This window comes from Stegostoma tigrinum, chromosome 38 (assembly GCF_030684315.1).
Source record: "Stegostoma tigrinum isolate sSteTig4 chromosome 38, sSteTig4.hap1, whole genome shotgun sequence".
Taxonomy (NCBI): domain Eukaryota; kingdom Metazoa; phylum Chordata; class Chondrichthyes; order Orectolobiformes; family Stegostomatidae; genus Stegostoma; species Stegostoma tigrinum.
In genome coordinates, this window is record NC_081391.1 from 18,937,488 (window position 1) to 18,956,380 (window position 18,893).

The window sequence follows — 18,893 nt, forward strand, 5'->3', positions numbered from 1 at the left end:
TCCTTAAGCCTACAGTCAACTTACGAGACATGAGTCAGGGGTGTGGTGGAATATTCCCCATTTGACTGGATGAGTGCAGTTCCCCCCACACTCAAGTAGCTCAACACACTCTAGGAAAAAACAGACCAACCATCACCTTCAGCATTCACTCCCTCCCGTCACCACCAATGCACAGCAGTGTGTAGAATCGATAAGATGAACTGCAGCCACTCACCAAGGCCCTTTCGATAGTACTTTCCACAGCTATGAGCACTATCATCTAGAAGGATAAGGGCAACAGTTGCTTGGGAACACCACCAGCTGCAAGTTCCCTTCCAAGGCACACAGCATCCTGACTTGGAAATATTTTGCCGTTCATTCACCATTGCCAGGTCAAAATCCCACAACCACGCCCCCTTCATAACAGCACTGTATCCACACCTGAAACTCTGTAACTGCTCAAGAAAGCAGCTCACCACCACATTTTCGAGGGCATGAGAATGGGATAGGCAATAAATGCCAACAGTATCCGAATCCCATGAATAATTAAAAAACAAAAGTTTCTTCGACATACTAAAAAAAATACATTTGGTTTACTGGGTATAGCTAGGTTTAACCAATTAACATGAATATGGAGCACAGCAAGGTTTCAAGTGGTTGAGAAAATGTCATTTTTGGATAAATGGAGAGGCAACAGCCTAGCGAAAATAGCCTAGTAATCCAAAAATCCAGCTAATGTTCTGGGGAACCTGAGTTCAAACCCTGCCACGGCAGAATGTGGAATTTGAATTCAACAAAGAATCTGGAATTAAGGCTCTAATGATGACCATGAATCCATTGTTGGGATTTTTAAAAAAAGCATCTGGTTCACTCTTTTGGGAAAGAGATGGTCTGCCTTACATGTGATGCCAGACCACACAGCAATGTGGTTGACTCTAAACTGCCATCTGGGCAATAAATGCTGGCCCAGCTGGAGACGAACATGCCTTGTGAGTCAATTAAAAAAAAACTGTAGCGGTTTTCACTGAGGGAATAAAAATGATCACATAGTGTGGAGTGCACCTTCTGAAGAGTGACATAAGGTAGCCATGAGAAAGGTCCACAACATCAGGATTATTTTGTGCCTAGCCTGAAGTATGGGTTACTAGAGCTAGATGGCAAGAAGTTATATTAGGAGGGTTGGATACAGCCCTGAGTAGGGTGAGTCTCAGAGGAGAAAAAATTGCAAAGGAATGGGTAAAAGGTAGGGAAACCTAGATTATTGTTCAAAACTCGATACACACACACACACACACACACACACACACAGACACATACACACACACACACACACACACACACACACACACACACACACACACACACACACACACATTCTCACTTTCTCTTTTAACCTTTTGGGAGTATTAATTTAGATGAACCTAAAAAGCCAAATGAAATCTTTCACAGTGATGGGTTTCAACAGATGCACGATCAGAAAACTGGTTATCTGTTAATTTGATAATAAACACTGCTTTGTCTCGTAGCTGACCTATCTGCTGTCCACCGTTCTGCGAAGCAGCAAATGTCCATTTTAAATCCGAACTCTGTAAAATAATCTGATGATAAGCAGAAGTCTGCTTTTGCCCACAGTACAATAGCAAAAGGAAAAGAGTGCTTGTGCGAGCGAAAAGGAATTCAAAGTAGTTACATGTAGTGTAGCTTAACTGTTCTGAAGAAGAATGACTGGATTTAAAATGTTTGCTTTCTCCCCACAGATGCTGCCAGTTGTGCTATGCTTCTCCAGCAATTTGTTTTTGTTACATTAAGTGTAAGCATCTAAAGATGGGAAGTAATAATGGGAAACACAGCACAATAGAGACACGAGAGCAAAAATGCAACATCAACATTCCTCTAAATTTTCAAGCAATAATGATTGTAATTTTTCTCTGATCAGTTGTATTGTCTTTCACATAAACCACATATGCTGCTTAAGAAACTGTTGACATTATACAGCATGCTGCCCCTCCTCAGAAAGATTGTCAAGGTGCTGTCCCCAAGTCAGAATGGACTGGAGTGTTTTGGCAGCATCAGATATATGAAGCTTTAATTCATATAATACACAACAATTTCTAAGGGAACAGGAGTATCAGGTACACACTGTGTGGTGACTGCACAGGAGTTGACACAGAATGTATCGGAAATCACGGCTGCATTTACACATTGCTGGGAGAGACACAAATGAAAAACAGCTTCTCAAATCACTGATACAGCTCGTCTGACATTTGAGCTTCATCAACTTCACAAAGTATTGGAATACACCTTGCCTAATTTCTAGGGGAGCCATATAGAAGCCAGTGCTGGGATATTTGTTAACGTGCTGAGGTGATCTGGGGGGGCGTTAATATTGATGTTGGCTGATACTGTAAGATGCTGGTTGCTATCCATCTCTTACAGATTTTATTTCCATTGAAGTCATGGAAAATGATTCAATCCAGCCTCCCACGCAGATATGCAAATGAGCAGCTCCCACTGATGCACCTGAGCAAGGACTTCACTTGCCTCTTATGGGCCCCACCTCGATACAGAGAACAGCTTTACTACATATACAATATGGGAATGTGGTAAGGAGTTAGAAACATAGAAAATGGGAGCTGGAGTATGTCATTTAGCTCTTCAAGTCTGCTCTATTATTTCATATGATCATGGTTATCACACAACTCAGTCCCCTATTTCTTTCTTCTCAGACACTTTGATCCACTTCAGCCCTAAGAACAACATCGAACACTTTCTTGAATACATTCAATGTTTTGGCCTCAAATGCTTTCTGTGGCAGAGAATTCCACAGGGTCCCCACTCTCTGGGTGAAGACATTTCTCCTCATCTCAATCCTAAATGGTCTACCCTAAATCTTTAGACTATAAACCCCTGATTCTGTCTTCCCCTGGTCTTCGGGAATATCCTCCTTGCTTTTACCCTGAATAGTCTTGTCAGAATTTCATAGGTTTCCATAAGATCCCCCTCTCTTTGTTCTTCTAAACTCCAATGAATATAATTCTAACTGATCCAAAATGTCAGTCCCAGGAATCAGCGTCATAAGGCTTTTTGTTTCTGAATTGGTTGTTTTTCCTACAATTTGCACAAACTGTGCTTCCTTTACAGCTCAGTTGGTAGAAAGTCTGCCTCTGAATCAAAAGGTTTCAGGTTCAAGTTCTGCTCCTAGTCTTGAGCACAGCAAATGGATCTGACCCTGCTGTGCAACATTAAGGATCTGATATAGCGTTGGCGGTGCTGACACCCTGGCTGACTGTACAGATGGATGTGAACAATCCCACCATGAGGCATGGAAGAAAACAGAAAATGCTGGCGAAACCCAGCAGGTTTGGCAGCATCACTGAGTTCTGATAAAGCGTCACCTGACCTGAAAAATTATTTCTGCTTTCTTCTGCTGAGTTTCTCCAGATCGTCAGCATCTGTAGCTTTTTGTTTTACATAAGTGCAGGGAAGATCTGCCTGCTCTCCTAGCCAGTACATTATCCCTCAATCAACACCACAAAACAAAAACAGATTATCAGGGTCATTATCATATTACCGTTTGTAGAAGTTTACTGAGTGCTAATCAGCTGTCATGTTTCCTACATTACAATCACAACTGCATTCTGAAAGGATTTAATTGCTTGTAAAGGACTTTGAGGGATCCAGTGGTCATTTAAAGATGCTTTATTAATGCAAGTCCTTCTTTCCAATTAGCCTGGCTGTGTTTTTTTTTGGTAAATTCCATTGTACAGTTTCAATCTCTGTTGGTGCTCCCAGTCACAGCATTGTCCCTTCTAGCCTGTTGTGCCCAGTAGCTCTCTGAGACAGCAGCTGATGCCTGATGGCCTGGGTTTCTTGAAATCAAAGTTTGCACTCTCATCGTTAAAAGACGGATGGGAGGCCTCAGGTATGACACGCAGAGGCGGATGTGAATGATTTAGGGAGAGATACTGTTGTCAAAGGGGTACTGTGTATGTGCTTTGCCGTTGGAAATGGAATCATGCATTCCCTACAGTGTGGAAGCAGGTTGTTCAGCCCATTGAGTCCACACCAACCCTCCAAAGAGCATCCCATCCAGACCCACCACTTACCCTAATCCTATAACCCTGCATTTCCACATGGCTAACACACCTAGCCTGCACACCTCCAGATGCTATGGGTTATTTAGCATGGTCAATCCCCTTAACCAGAACATCTTTGGACTGTGGGAGGAATCCAAGCACCTGGAGGAAACTCACACATGAATGGGGAGAATTTGCAAACTCCACACAGGTTTTTTTAAAAAATGTATTCATAGGGGGTGGACGTCACTGAGCAGGCCAGAGTTTATTGCCTGATCCTAATGCAGGCCTGTAGTCATTTGTAGGCCAGACCAGATAAACAAGGGCCAATCTTCTTCCGTAAAGGACATTAATGAACCAAATGGGTTTTAATGCCAAGCGTTCAGTGTTGCTGGGTCAAAATCGTGCAATTTCCTCCCTGATGGATTTTGTGACTTTAGCTATAGCACACGGGTTGCAGCAGTTCAAGAAGGCAGCTCACCACCGCCTTTGCAAGGGGCAACTAGGGACGGGCAATAAATACTGGCCCAGTCAGCAATACCCATGTCCCTTAAATGAATTAAGTAAAAAGCCACAGCCGTTAGACTTGCTTTTTACTACAAATTTTTAATAAAATCAAACTTTTCACCAGCAACCATGATGGGACTTGAACCCATCATACCCCCCACAGCTAGCATTCTAGATTACTAGTCAAGTGACATAACCACTACACCATTGCCTTCCCAGTGACCAGAACAGATGTGTAACCTGAAATGGTCATCCCTTCATTTCATGAGTGCTTAAAAGGGGTGTTTGTTAGCTCAGTTGGCTGGCTGTGTGGCTTGCAATACAGAGTGAACTGACATGAAGAACTCTCCTTTTAAACCTCTCCCCTCACCTGAAGCCTGGTGTCCGTCAGGTTAAACCACCCCTAGTCACTCTCTATCTGTGATGAGCGAATAGCCTTATGGTCGGGTAGGACTATGGTAGCTTTACCTTTACCAATACCAACAAGCACTGGAGAACAATTAGGAATGATGCCATGCCCATGTCCACGCTCTCTAATGCAGGAGCACAGTGGTCAGTTGCAATTCGTCTCGACACAAAAGCCTTTGCTGACCCAGTTGCAATCAGCTCACTCTATAGATTGAACCTTGGATCTTGTTTGAGGCTGCTGAGATGTTGGAGTCAAAGGTGACGGTTTTCTATGAAAGTGCATGAGTCCAATAGCTCATCCCTGATCAGGACGTTGTCAGTTTGTGCATCGACGCAGTGTCAGAGCTGCAGGAACATGGATACATGTCTCTGACAGGCTCTGGATCCCATCACATAATCACCATGACCAAACTGTGCCACAGCTGGCTCCCCCCACCTCCCCAGGCTTTACGTCATTGCTGTGTGGAAAACAAACACATCTCCTTGTCTATAATCATATTCGGGGCAGCTGTCGGTGAGACTGATCCTTCTAATTCATATGTAATCTAAGCCTAGAGACACAGAGGTCAGTCACTGTCTCCTCATAACACAGATAACACCTCATAAAATGCCAGGCCACAGTGAATTAAAAGTTTGCAATCCTCAGGCTAGTGTATTTTTATAAACCTGTATATATTAAACAAACAAGATTGTGTTCACAATGGCATTTTAACCTTCTCAATGCTTCAGTAATAGAGAAAGGACAGTACACAATACAACAACCACCTTCATTTGTAAAGCGCCTTTAAAATAGTGAAAAGTGCCAACATGCTTCACAGGAATGTTGTCTGTCAAACTGTGAGATTTGAGGTGACCAAAACCTTGGTCTCAGATTTGGGCTTTGAGGAATGTCTTGAAGTGGGAGAGCAAGGCAGAGAGTTTGAGGGAAAGAATGGTCACGCAAAATGTTCAGACTAATTTCTCATGAGCAACAGCCATTACTGAAGAAGCACAAAGATCTCAGCGAGGTTGAGCAAGCCACAACGACAGGGAACTGGTGGAGCATGGAAGGATGTGAAAACAAAGATAAGATAGTTGAACAAAAATTGCTGGAGATACTCAGCAGATTTGGTAGCATCTGTGGAGGGAGAAACAGAGTTAACGCTTTGAGTTCATCATGGCTCTTCTTCAGAACAGTACTTTAACTTTCTCTCTCCATAGATGCTGCCCGACCTGCTGAGTTTCTCCAGCAATTTGTTTTTGTTTCAGATTTCCAGCATCTGCAGTTCCTTGTTTTATTATTTAAGATATTTGAAATTAGGGTGCTGCTAGACTGAGGATGAGCGTGGCTCAGCAAACACAGGGTCCTGGTCTCCTTGCCTAGGCAGATGATATATAGTGGATCGCCAAAGGCTTTTCTCACCATGAAAGTCTTAGCTAATGGCATGCTGGCTTTCATAGTGAGAGGATTTGAGTATTGGAACAAGGATGTCTTCTGCAGTTATACAGGGCCTTGGTGAGGCCACACCTTGAGTATCGTGTGCAGTTTTGGTCTCCTAGCCTGAGGAAAGACATTATTACTATTGAGGGGATCCAGCAAAGGTTCACCAGACTGATTCCCAGGATGGCAGCAGTGACATGTGAGGAAAGGCTGGATCGCCTGGGCTTGTAATCACTGGAAGTTAGAAGAATGAGGGGCGATCTCATAGAAACATATAAAATCCTGATGGGACTGGTCAGGCTAGATATGGGAAAAACGTTGCTGATGTTGTGGAAGTCCAGAACTAGGATGTACAGAGTAAGAATAAGGGGTTAGCCATTCAGTGCTGAGATGAGGAAGAATTTCCTCAACTAGAGAGTTGTGAACCTGTGGAATTCTCTCCCACAGGAAGCTGTTGGGGCCAGTTCGCTGGACATATTCAAGGTGGAGCTGGATGTGACCCTTGCAGCTAAAGGCATTAAGGGGTATGGAGAAATTATGGGAGTATAATACTGAATTTGAGATTGCGTGATTAGCCATGACCATATTGAGTGGTGGTGCAAGCTCTAAGGGCTGGATGGCCTATTCCTACACCTATTTTGTATGTTTCATAACAACAAGACTGCTCCTGCACACATCATTTTATGACAAATACAGTTGAGATACTCAAGTGGGACACAAAGTTTGCCGGATGTAGCTTTAGCCTGCGAGATGTGAGACTTTTATTCTAGTGGTTGGTAATTGATCATGTAGTAAGGCTTAACAACAAGCTACATGGCCAAATGATGAGTTTGAAACAGTTGATGATATCAAAGTGAATCTGGAACCCCTGAAGTGAATGGCATTAGCATTTAGTTCAGAGACAGAAGATGGGTTAAGGGACCTGGGTGCATATTTGCATAAATCATTGAACAAACGACATTTGGATAAGTAGGAAGGGTTTGGAAGGATATGGGCCAAGCGCAGGAAGGTGGGACTAGCTAAGTTTTGGATTATGTTTGGCATGTGCTGGTTGGACTGAAGGGTCTGTGTCCATGCTGTATGACCCTATAACTCTATGAGAAGGCAGATCGAGAGCATGGTTAACAAAGCATTTGGCATTCAAGACGAGGCTTGGTTAGATCAGTTGACTGTACTGCTGAGTTGCAATGCAGAGTACCCCAACAGAGTAGGTTCAATTCCCACACCAGCTGAGGTTACCATGAAAGTCCCACCTTCTCAGTACCTCCCCTTGCCTGAGAATGGATGACCCTGGGGTTAAACCACCACTGGTCATCTCTCTCTAATAAGAGAGCAGCCCCAGAACCTGGTAAGAATTAGTGCTCTGTTCTTAATTCAAAGGCACATGGATTATAAGAGCAAGGAAGTTATTTTGAACTTGTCCAAGACATAAGTTTGACTCCAGATGGAGTACTGCATCCAGTTCAGGGAGTTAAACTCTAGGAAGGATGTGAAAGCATTGAGAATAGCATAAAAGCCTCACAAGCATGGTTCCAGGGGTGAGGAACTTCAGTTATGGAGATATGCTGGAGAAGTGTGGCATGGTGGCTAGCACTACTACCTCACAGAGCCTGGGACCTAGGTTTGATTCCACCCTCAGGTTGCACATTCTCTTTGTGTTTATGTGAGTTTCCTGTGGGTGCTCCATTTCCTCTCACAGTCCAAAGATGTGCAGTTTAGGTGGATTGGCCATGCTAAATTGCCCGTAGTGTCCAGGGTTGTGTAGGTTAGGTGGTTTAGCCGAGGGAAATGCACAGTTACAGGGATAGGATGGGATGCTTTTCAGAGGGGTTGGTATGGACTCAATGGGCCAAATGGCCTGCTTCTAAGCTGAAGGGCTTCTGGGTTAAGTGATAATGGGAACTGCAGATGCTGGAGAATCTAAAATAATAAAGTGTGAAGCTGGAGGAACACAGCAGGCCAAGCAGCATCTCAGGAGCACAAAAGCTTTTGTGCTCCTGAGATGCTGCTTGGCCTGCTGTGTTCCTCCAGCTTCACACTTTATTATCTTGGCTTCCGGGTTAAGACTGATTTCCTTACAAAAGAAAAGGCTGAGAGTTGATTTCATAGATCTATACAAAACAATAAGGGGTCTGGACAGTATAGAGAGGAAGAAACCACTCCCACTCATGAATGAATCAAGAATCAGAGGACACAAGTATTTTATGATAATAAAATGTGAGGCTGGATGAACACAGCAGGCCCAGCAGCATCTCAGGAGCACAAAAGCTGACGTTTCGGGCCTAGACCCTTCATCAGAGAAGGGTCTGATGAAGGGTCTAGGCCCGAAACGTTAGCTTTTGTGCTCCTGAGATGCTGCTTGGCCTGCTGTGTTCATCCAGCCTCACATTTTATTATCTTGGATTCTCCAGCATCTGCAGTTCCCATTATCACAAGTATTTTATGTATCTGTGGGCTAAAAACATTGAGTTAAAGGAGTTGAGTGTCATGGTAACAAGCCTCAGGCAACAGCAGAAATTTCACAGGGGCTTCTTGTCTGTTTGCAACATTGGATATGAGAAACTGAGCTCTTATGTTAACGTGATGACTATCATGCTGCTTAGCACCTTTTAAAAAAAGCCTGGTTAGGAGAAAGATCACGGGTGATAAAGGATAAGTACAAATAGATAGTCAAATGCCATGTGGAACAGATGGTTCCTGGGCTGCTGAAACTATAGAAATGTCATGCCAAAGAAGGCAACAAGTTTCAGATGAATAATGTAAGTTGTAACATGAGATAGACAGTTCTGCTCATCTTATTTTTTTCAAAATCGCAACAGCACGTGGCCTTCAGTTTCTTTCAAACGGCAATAAATTAGAGGCAAGTTAAACAAAACTCCCTAAAGCCTGCTACTGTACAGAGTCCCTCTGGAAGGTCAGTCATAAACTGGGGGTGAGATTAACACACAAACACAAGGACAAAAAACACAACAGTTCAACCTGTCCAGCCAAGGACAATGAATTAAAATAGACTTGCAAATTGAGGTGGGATCTAGTATGCATGTAAACGATTGTTGAATAAAGTCAGTCACCACTGGTAGAGAAATATTTCTCAGTTCATCACACAATGTACTGACAGCTGGAGCAGTTAACAGCCAATATGAATGTGGAAATGTATGAATTAGGAGTAGGAGTCATTGAGTATAGGAGTTGGGACGTCTTGTTGCAGTTGTACAAGATGTTGGTGAGGGCACATTTGGTGCATTGCATGATTTCTGGATGCCCTACTAATAGGAAGGATATTATTAAACTAGAAAGAGTGCAAAAAGATTTTCTAGGATATTACCTGGACTGGAAGGTTTGAGCTATAAGGAGAGGCTGGATACACTAGGACTTCTTTCCCTGGAGCATAGGAAACTGAGGGGTGACTTTATAGAAGCTTATAAAACCACGAGAGGTATAGGTAAGGTAGATGGCTTTTCCCCATAGTAGGGAAGTCTAAAACTAGAGGGCATAGTTTTAAGAGGGGAGAAATACAAATGGGTCAAGAAGGGTAATTTTTTCACACAGAGGATGGTGAGTTCCTGGAATGGGCTGCAAGAGGTAGTGGTGGAGGCAAGCACAATTTTGTCATTTAAGAAATGTTTAGACAGGTCCATGGATGGGATGGATATAGTGGGATGTGTGAAGATGGGACTAGATTAATTGTAAAAAATGGGCAGCATGAACATATTGGGCTGAAGGGCCTGTTTCCATGCTATAAACCTCTATGACTCCATGACTCTATGAGGAGCAAGCATGCAGCCCTTGAGCCCACTTCACCATTCGGTAAGGTCATAGCTGATTTTGTCAGTCCACAATCCTGTCTACCCTGACAACCTTTCACCCCATTACATATCAAGAATCTACCTACCTCTGCCTTCAAAATATTCCTTGATGCTTCCTGGGCCGGAGGCTTGCAGCTATCACGAGTGAATGGGTAGATGGGGTTGTTTCCTTGGAGCAGAAAAGATTCAGAAGGGACATGATTGAGAGGTATATGATCATGAGGGACATAGTATGGGAAGAATTTTTACCCTTGGTGAAGGGATTAATGAGCAAGGAGGCATAATTTAAGGTAAGGGAGTAGAAGGTTTAGAGATGATGAGAGGAAAAACGTTTTCACGTGGAAAGCAGTGGGAATCTGGAACTGACCACCTGTAAGAATGAGCAAGGTAGAAACCCTCATAACATTGAAGTATTTAGATGCGTACTTGTGGTGTCAAGGCTGTGGGCCAAATGCTAGAAATGAGATTAGAATAGTTAGTTCTTGACTGGCATGTATGGGATTAGCCAAAGGGGCTTTTCTGCTTCCACTGGCCTTTGAGGAAGACCATTCTGAAGACTGATGACCCCCTGTGAGGAAAAACTTTCCCCTCAGGTTTGCATTGTATGGACAACCTTTCCTTTTAAACAATGACCCTTAATTTGAGATTATCCCGCAAGACGATCTTCCTTTCCCTATGTTCCAAATGCCTATTGATCTGTGTGTTTCAACCTTGTCAACTCTTCTAAACTGCAGCAGATATGAATCTATTCTGTCTGAATGTTCCCAATGAGATTAGCCCCACAATTCTGAAGAAGTTATTTCGGACTGGAAACGTTAACTCAGTTTCTCTCTGCACAGATGCTGCCAGACCTGCGGAGTTTCTCTGAAATAAAATCTGAAAATACTGCTGATGCTGTAGATCAAGACAAAAATAGAAACTGCTGGAGGAAGGGTCACTTGACCTGAAACGTTAACTCTGATTTCTCTCCTCAAGTGCTGATAGACCTGCTGAGCTTTGCTAGTATTTTCTATTTTTGTTTGCTGAATTTCTCTGGTACTTTCGGTTTTTATTACTGACAGTTTTTTTACTTTTATTTCTTCATTGATTAATCCTTTCTCGATTCATAATACCAAATCTATTATTGCATTGGGAAGCCTATAAACCACTCCCACAATTGATTCCTTGCCTTGACATTTCTCATCTGTACGCAAACCATTTTCTTCAGCCCAGCCTCTTGAACTGAGGTCATCATTCCTTATTTACCAGGATTACTTAAAGTCACCCTCCTGTTATGCTGAGTTACCTGTCCTCCCTTCATGTTATGTGCCCTTCAATGTTCGGGCTCCAGTCTTTCTGTCCTGCAGCAATGTCTCTACAATGGCTATCAGAAAGTATACATATATTTCAATTTGTGCTACCAGTTCATCTGCTTTGTTTTAAAAGCTACATGTGTTCAGATAGAGACCCTTTCATTTTGTCCATTTAACATTTTTGTAACCTCCAGCCACATCTATTGATTTACCCTTGGATAAGTGCACTCTGATCCTTCCTGTCATGGTCTGTTTATTTCGTCCTGTATCAATGCCTTTCTCTCTTACCTTGTTTCTACACTGGTTTAACCATATCTTCAGTGCCACTATTGAGTTTAAAACTGTCTCTACTCCCTTAAATATGTGGCTCAATAGAAAACTGTTTCTAGCATGGTTCAAGTCAAGAACAAAGAAAATTACAGCATAGGAAACAGGCCCTTTGGCCCTCCAAGCCTGTGCCGATCCAGATCCTCTATCTAAACCGGTTGCCTATTTTCCAAGGATCTGTATCCCTCTGCTCCCTGCCCATTCATGTACCTATCTAGATGTATCTTAAATGACACTATCGTGTCCACCTCTACCACCCCAGCTGGCAATGCGTTCCAGGCCCCCCACCACCCTCTGCGTAAAGAACTTTCCATGCATATCTCCCTTAAACTTTTGCCCTCTCACCTTGAAATTGCGACCCCTAGTAATTGAGTCCCCCACTTTGGGGGGGATAAAGCTTCTTGCTATACACCCTGTCTATACCTGTCATGATTTTGTGGACCTCAATCAGGTTCCCCCTCAACCTCTGTCTTTCTAATGTAAATAATCCAAATCTATTCAACCCCTCTTCATAGCTAGCACCCTCCATACCAGGCAACATCCTGGTAAGCCTCCTCTGCACCCTCTCCAAAGCATCACATCCTTTCGTGTATTTATCCAAGTGTCTTTTAAATGTTGTATTTGTGCCCACATCCACCACTTCCTCAGGAAGTTCATTCCACACGCGAACTAACCTCTGTGTAAAAAAATTGCCCCTTCTGTTTTTTTAAATCTCTCTCCTCACGCCTTAAAAATGTGTCCCCTTGGTTTGAAATCCCCAAGACAAATACCATTAACTCTATCCATACCATTCATGATTTTATAAACTCCTATAAGGTTGCCTCTCAACCTCCTCCGCTCCAGTGGAAAAGTGTCTCAGCTGATCCAACCTTTCTTTATAACTCAAACCTTGTATACCTGGCAACATCCTAGTAAATTTCTTCTGAACTGTCTCTAGAAGAGGCCTCGCCAACATCCTGTACAACCTCAACAGAACTTCCCAACCCCTATACTCAATGGCTCTGACAGCATCAGTATATAGAGAAAGAGGGTTAATGTTTTGAATCTGACGTGAAGTTCTAAAGAAGTCAAATTGGATGTGAAACATTAAATTTGTTTCCCTCTCTACAGATATTGCCAGACCCGCGGTGTTGCGCCAACACTATCTGTTTCAGATTAACTCGTTCAAAAGTGTTACTACACATATGAGCAGGTGGGACTTGATACTTGGCCTCCAGGCTCAGAGGTAAAAACACTGCTACTGTGCGAAAAGAGCCCGCTTTACAATTGTGTTTATAAACTTGATTAACCTCTAAATAACATAAAAATAACATTAGTTTTGGTAGCATCTGTGGGGAGAGAAAGTTAACATTTTGAATCTGATACATTCTGAAGAATAGTCATACAAGAGCTGAAACGTTAATTCTGTTTCTCTCTCCACAGATGCTGCCAGACCTGCTGGGTTTCTCCAGCAATTTCTGTGCTCGTTTCAGATCAGTATTTTGCTTCGGGCCTCGGAGTGAAGTTTGATAAGCATGTCCTCTCTCTGATTGGTAAAAGTCTCTTTTCTCTCTCACTCTGATTGCAGAATGTTACTTCAATCACCAGTCACCTTAGCAATCTTACACTGATTTCTTTGCTTTTCCAATAACAGTAGAGTTTTCAGTGGCCTGATTGTTTTTTGTTCTGCGGTGTCAGTACCTAAGTGGCCACATTTATCTGACATTCCAAAATACGATATCTCTTGTCTCCATTTCTGACAGAAGCTGATTGTCTTCCTCTGATAGCTGGCAGTCACTGAGGCTGAGCTGACAGAGACATTTCTTCACTTTGGTACATTTGCACCTAGCAGGTGGGTTTAATAATAGGCTTCAATTCCACCCCCATGGCCGTGGGTTGGCTGCTCATAGATTACCATGGCGACAGAGTGCGGAGGGGAAACTACAGAACAATGGAGCTAGACCGACCTCTGAGTTTACCCTCAGCTCTGGGTCTGATCTGTGGAAGTACTTAACATTGGAAAGATACCATGATCAAGAGTGCTGCCTCGATTTCAGCTCTGCAATGTTTCAGAAATTGCAGCCTTTGCTTCTAATGGAGCTTCTCTTCAGCAAGGAGTCAGACAAACCAGCTGTTATAGACTCATAGAGTTCTACAGCATGGAAACAGACCCTTCGGTCCAACTCGTCCATGCTGACCAGATGTTCTAAATTAATCTAGTCCCATTTGCCAGCATTTGGCCCATATTTCTCTGACCCCTTCCTACTTATGTACCCATCCAGATGCCTTTTAAATGTTGTAATTGTACCAGTCTCCACCACTTCCTCTGGCATTTCTTTCCATACATGCACCACCCTCTTTGGGAAAGACTTGGCCCTTAGGTTCCTTTTAAATCTTTCCCCTCTCAACTTAAACCTACGCCCTCTAGTTTTGGACTCTGCTACCCTAGGGAAAAGACTTTGACTATTCACCCTACCCATGCCCCTCATGATTCTATAAACTTCTATAAGGTCACCCCTCAGCTCTGATGCTCCGGGGAAAATAACGCCAGCCTATTCAACATCTCCCTGTAGCTCAAACCCTCCAACACTAGCAACATCCTTATAAGCATCTGAAATGCAAAATGATTTGCCATTCTCCACAATCTGCTCTTTTCTTTTGACTTTTCCAACACTCACAATTGTGTGCGCAGGAGGTTGATGATGAAAAATGGATGATTTCCAACCCACTGCGGAGTGTTTGTATCCACTATTCTGGGATGGCAGTGGAAATGACTTTTCACTTTATCCATCAAATGAGGGATAGTTTTTCTCTGAATTCTGACACTTCGTCATTACTATCCCTCAGAGGATAAAGCTCCCCTGTTTCTTGGGCTCATTCTCTCCTCCAGAAGGTACCCCATGGATGCTGTTCCATAACGCTGAAGGAATGGGGAATCATTCAACATCTCAAGCCAGTGCCACCATTCAACAGGTTTATGGCTGATCTGTGATCTGATTTCATATACCTCCCTTTATCACAAATCCCTTGATTGACAACAACCCATCAATATTGGATTTAAACTTTACAACTGGTTTGGAACTTGTAGAAGCGATTCCCCAAACTTATACCACCTTCTGAGTGTTTCATAATTTCGCTTCTGAAAAATTTGTATCTAATTGTTAAAGTATGTTTCCTACTCCTATATTCTCCAAACAACGGAAGTAGTTTCTCTCCATCTACCCTATCTGCTCTCCCTCATACCCTGACAAATTCAACTGAATAGCCTAACCCTAACCTTATTGCAATCTCTCCTTGAAATGAACCTTTGGAGGCTTGACATCATTTTGCTGAATCTATGACGTGCCCTGTATGAGGCCCATTTATGACGTCGGGAACTGTTCTGTTTTCTCATTGATATGGTGCCCTGCTGCTAGTTTCAAATTTGATATTGTCCTTTACTTATACAAAGCGCCTACCTTTCACATTCATATAGCCCAATTTGCTTCCTATCCCTTGGAGTGTTCAATTTAAAAGTACTGCCCAATTTTTGGAACCCTACCCAACCATTCCTCATCCTATCTTGCTGATCTCCTCATGACTCATGCCCTCACATGTTCCTTCCAATCCTTCAACTCAGCCTCCCCTTGATAGTCAACCATGATAAGTGCATGGAGTGGTTGGACCAAAGGATCTGTTTCCACGCTGTATGACTCTGTCTAGTTTGTTCTTAGCAACTCCTTCCCTGTTGTTACTTACCTGGTCTTTTTTGATGGCTCTGTCTTCAATCTCCACCAACCCCTCTCAATATCCATCTTATCACCTCTTTTTTAGCATCCCCAACCTTAAACACTTTAATGTGACTTCGCTAATGTTTGTCGCAGATTGAAAAAAAAGCCATCACCAACAATGCACCTTAAGCCCATTCTAAAAAAAAACAATTTGTATGGGATTTTTGTCGCAAATAAACTCATGAACCCGAGGCGAGTTTGCATGTTGATACAGGATCATGGCTTGCGGATTAACTGAAAACTGCAACAAACTTACTTTGCACAGTCCATTAACTGACTCCTTTTTGAACCCTATATCCTGTCTTTTCATCTGAAAGGCTGAGTGGGTGAATTTCTTTGTCATTCGCCTTGTCAATTCCGCTCTGTCACACGCTTGAAATATAAGTTCTTCCATTTACTGCTCCGACTCTGACCTGTGAGCACTTAGCTAATCAGGGAACACAATAAGAGTATTAGTGAAGGCTGTAATGGGATGAAAGCTCTTGTCATTGGTGCCTCACATAAGCAACTGCAGCAGGAAAGCCTATGACTTGCTCTCTCGGGCACACTTTACTCTGTGGAAGTCTATAACCCAGTCTCTGAGTCAGTGTCAACTACAATCATCTGCTCTTCTTCAAAGGACCATTACTTCCATTAACCCTGACCTACAATATCAAAATCCATTGCAACTAACTGATTGAACTGCGAAAGACGGAAGTACCGGCCCTTGGCAAACTCAGGATATCCCAAAGCCATTGAGGCATAGTTTAATGTGTAGTCCCTGTTGTAATGTTGGAAACATAGTAGCTAATTTTCTCCACCAAATGATAGTTATATAAGAAAAACCAAAAGAACTGTGGATGCTGTAAATCAGGAGCAAAAACAAAGTTGCTGGAAAAGCTCAGCAGGTCTGGCAGCATCTGTGGAGGAGAAAACAGAGTTAACGTTTCGGGCCCGGTGACCCTTCCTCAGAGCTCAGATAGTTTTATAATAATCAGATCATCCACTTTTGGTCGGGCTATTTGAGTGATAAATATTGGCTTGTTCACCTGGGAGAAATTTTAAAACTCTTCTTCAAAGTAGGACCATAGGAGCTTTCACATCTGACTAAAAATGATGAAGAAGTGATGAAGAATTTTAATTTTGGAGTCTACATCAAAGAACCATTTAGTAACAATTCCTTTTGCTTGGAAAAACTTCTTTTTGCCAATACCACGAATCTCTTTAGTTTTTCACGGGATATGGGTATTGTTGGTAAGGCCTGTACCTATTTGGCTCTGCCATTTCAGAGGGTTTTAAGCATTGACCATGTTGATTATTTAAGATGCTTTTGGGGAATGACAAAGTAGACACAGAAGAGATTAGTCCCTTTGTGGGGATATCTAGAATGAGAGATGACAGTTTTGGGAAAAGGATTGGCAGATTTAAAACAGAGAGGAGGAGGAATTATTTCTTTCAAAGAGTTGAGAATCTGTGAAACTCACTACCTCAGAGTGTCTTGGATACTGGGACATTGAGTAAATTTGAGAAGGAGGTGTATAGATTTTTGATTAGTAATGGGTTGAAGGGTTATGCAGAGTGGGCAAGAAAGTGGGTTTCAGGCTGAAATGAGAGTGGCCATGATGGTACTGAATAGAAGAGCAGGCTTGAGGGCTAAACGACTCACTCCTTCTCCTAGTTCTTAGATGGCTCTGGAGTCACCTGTAGCCCTGATCACGGAGAGAAGGCAGATTTTTTTTCCCTGAAGGAATTGGTACACCAGATGAGTTTTACAGCAGTAAAATGAAAACTTCATGGACTCCATCGCTAAGATGAGGTTTTAATTCTAGATTTTGTTGCTTGAATGCAAATCCCACCTCCTGCAGTGTGTGGGATTTGAACCCATACACCTAGAGCATTAGCCCGACGTCAGGATTACTAGCCCAAGCGATAGGACACGTCACAAACAAAAACAGAAATGGCTGGAAAACCTCAGCAGGGTCTGGCAGCATTTGTGGAGAGAAATCAGAGTTAACGTTTTGAGTCTGGTGACCCATCCTCAGAACTGATAGTCGGTTAAAAAAAGCTGTTTCTTTTATGCAGAAGATAGGTTGGGGGGAGGGGTAGGGTTAAGGAGTAAATGATAAGTGGAAGTAGAGCTCAAAAAGAGAGAAGAACAGTTAGACAGACAAGGGAGGGGATTATGATCAGCCTGGGAGAATGAATAGCTACTGATGGGGTCTGTCAGTGGCTAGCAATATGAGTATTAGCAGACCATGTGATATCAAGATTTCATGTGTGAGATTGTGATATTGACCTTGGAGATCTCAAGCCCAAAAATTGTTAAACTCGATGTTGAGTCCAGAAGGCTGTGGAGTTCCCAAGCAGAAAATGAAGTGCTGCTCTTCCAGCTTGCGTTGAGCTTTGCTGGAGTACTGCAGCAAGCTTGAGAAAGAGATGTTGACCAGGGAACAAGGTGGTGTTTTAAAGTGGCAGGCAACTGGAAGCTTAGGATGAGATAGTAAGAACTGCTGATGCTGGAGTCAGAGATAACACAGCGTGGAGCTGCAGGAAGACAGCAGGTCAGGCAGCATCAGAGGAGCAGGGAAGCTGACGTTTCGGGCCGGGACCCTTCTTCAGAAGGGTATTCCTCCAGCTCCACACTGTGTTATCTAGAAGCTCAGGGTCTTTATTTGCAGGCAGAACCTAGATCACCCAGTCTACGCTTTGTTTTACCAATTCAGAGGTAACTAGAATTATACGTCACATCAAGTCAGCATCGACTCACTACCTCAAAGGTGCTGCTGAGTCAGCTCTCAACTCACAGTAGCCACCACCTGGCATTCTGTTTATACAGAGAGAAAAGCTTTTACTTTGGCTGGGAGAAAGGATTCCTTCTGATAGAACATGTTTATTTTGTCATTGAATGTCTATTGACTTGAGGAAAACCTCTCCAGGGATGTACAGCACGCTAAATTACAAGGGTGATGAGCAACAGTAACAGGTCATATTTGTAAGGTGCCCTTAACAGGGCTTAGAAAAAAATTTTGAGGTCCTCTCGTGTTGTTGGAAGGTGATGGATAAATGCACTATCAGACAGAATGTAACAGCCAGGCACACAGGGAGATATTCAGACATGTGAACAAAAGGCTCAGCCAAAGAAGGAACATTTTAACAGGAAAGAGAGATGGTACGACAAAGTTTAATAAGAAAATTTCAGAGTTTAGGGCCCTCGCAGCTGAAGACAGAACCAGCGACCCCGCCCCCACCTCTATTTATTTCACAATTTCCTTCCCCTCCCCCATTTCTGAAGAAGGGTCCCAACCTGCAATGTCAGCTTTCCTGCTCTGATGTTGCCTGGCCTGCTGTGT

The 18,893-nt window shown here is 43.0% G+C and overlaps 1 protein-coding gene across 3 annotated transcripts in view; it reads right to left on the reverse strand.

Annotated features, from left to right (window-relative positions):
* Positions 1-18,893, reverse strand: part of LOC125447267 (synaptotagmin-1-like) — a 144,936-nt gene that overhangs the window by 112,250 nt on the left and 13,793 nt on the right. Inside the window, exon 1 of one of the 3 annotated variants that reach the window (XM_059640564.1) lies at positions 15,821-15,947. The exons of the other annotated variants lie outside the window; for them this stretch is intronic. The gene's annotated coding sequence lies outside the window, so the exon portion shown is untranslated. Of the gene's footprint in view, positions 1-15,820; positions 15,948-18,893 lie in introns of those variants that run through there. 3 annotated transcript variants of the gene reach the window in all.